Here is a 1968-nt window from a genome sequence, read left to right as displayed (position 1 = left end):
GCCTTTTTTTTTTTTTTTTTAATTAACATACATTAAGCTACAAAAAGAGCTTGTATTACAAGTAAGAACTTTCTTCAACTATTATGTTGCTACCTTGATATCAACAGGTGCTGAAATTCTATATCGAGGCCTGAAATTTGCACTTTATCAGCTGCCATGTTTGCAGCCAGACCTGGCCATTTTGGACATGAAGAGCTGATGGGGTTCAGCTAACAGGTGTTATGTCAAAGGCTCAAGGTAAACTAAACAGACTGCATCTCGCAGCAAGTCGCCTCAAATAATTTAAATTCAAATGATGGTTGCGATGTGCAGTTAAGTGAATGAAGTTGACCTTGCACATTTACTAACTGGTCATTTCGAGTATACTTGTACTGAGTTGTGCTTGCATTTTCTATCAGAAATGCTTTAAAATAATTGGAACAAAGAAATGAGATGGTCCTGATAGGATACCACTTACTGCAGATCCAGGATGCAAATCTCATGTTGCACCACATCCCATTGGATTGAGATGTGACTGGAGGCCATAACAGTGCAGTGAACTCATTTTCAGGTCCAAGAAATCATTTTGGAAACTACTGGAACATTATGTACACTGTGATCTAAAAGCAGGCTGTGATACTCAGTTGCTACTAAGGGCTGAAAATGCACCCAACATCATTCCACCAGAAGCAGCAGCCTGAACTGCTTGTACAAGGTGTATGAGATGTCGTCTTTGAGCGCTGACATTAACGAAGTATATTCACCCAGATATGTTCTGGTTTTCAGACCATTCTCTGTAAACCCTGGAGATGGTTGTGCAAGAAAATCCCAGAAGATTTGCAGTTTCTAAATCAGAGCAGGCAGTCTGGCACCAACAACTGTGCCACATTCAAAGACCTTTAAATCACCTTTCTTCCCCACACTTGATTTGAACTTGAGCAGGTGATCTTGACCATGTGTTCACGTCTAAATGCACCAAGTTACTGCCATGTGATTGGTCAATAAAATACATTAATTGCATTAATGAGCAGTTGAACCTAATAAAGTGGCCAGTGAGTGAAGGATTAAAGCAGCCCGACACAGTGATGAACAGGAAAAAGAACACAATGCAAGTAGTTGTATTGTGAACCTGACATCCCCACTAATAATGACGTGTACAAATATTCACCAAACTCAGTAGTTTGGTGGGTACAGAGAGAGTACTGCAAGGCCAACGCAGCCCTGGTTCCATCACTACAGAAGCTGATCACAAAAATAAGCAGTGAGGAAAAAAGATGTTATGATACTTATTCAACAAGATAATCTGATAATATGATTTTTTTGACACATAAATGCAATGGCAAGAAGAAAAATGATAAACTAGGGTTAGAAATAAACTACACAATGATCGCTGACTTCAAGGTCACCATCTCCATGGTGTGATGACGCTGAATGTCCCTGAAAACTTTTTTAGTGTCATTGTCTTGTTATGAAACTCCTTCTCTGGCACAGCTTTGGAATAGCTTCACAATTCACAGGTGAAGTATTTACTTCCACACCTCATGTTGTAGAACAAAATGTGAACATTTCTAAAGCTTGTGTTAGGAATAGACCTTATTCGAAGCAAAGCAAACAAAAAACCTCTTAACTTCAAGGTGAAGAAGCCTGAAAGTGCAAAAAATCTCATAAAGCAGAATGAAAATGAACAGAGTGTACGTCATTACACTGCAGGGAATGAGTGAATACACATACAGTGAGTTACGTACAGTTTAATGTGCCCACTGAGCTTGTTAAGTGCGTCCCGTCTCTGCAGCTGAAAAGGTCGGCGTCAGCTGTGATGAGAGCAGCCACCTATGCAGAACTGATGGACGGAAAGACACAGAGTTTCGCTAACATGGCATGTTTTAACAGGCTATATGTGTCCTTGAGCTGTAATGCTTGCATTCAGCTGACATCAGAACTCGAGCAGTTGCTGTACGGTAATTAAGCCCCAGCATCATCCAGTCCGAC

This window comes from Simochromis diagramma, unplaced genomic scaffold, assembly GCF_900408965.1.
Source record: "Simochromis diagramma unplaced genomic scaffold, fSimDia1.1 OVJJ01000321.1, whole genome shotgun sequence".
Taxonomy (NCBI): Eukaryota; Metazoa; Chordata; class Actinopteri; order Cichliformes; family Cichlidae; genus Simochromis; species Simochromis diagramma.
The sequence above is the reverse complement of the archived record's forward strand: the minus strand, read 5'-3'. Positions refer to the sequence as shown.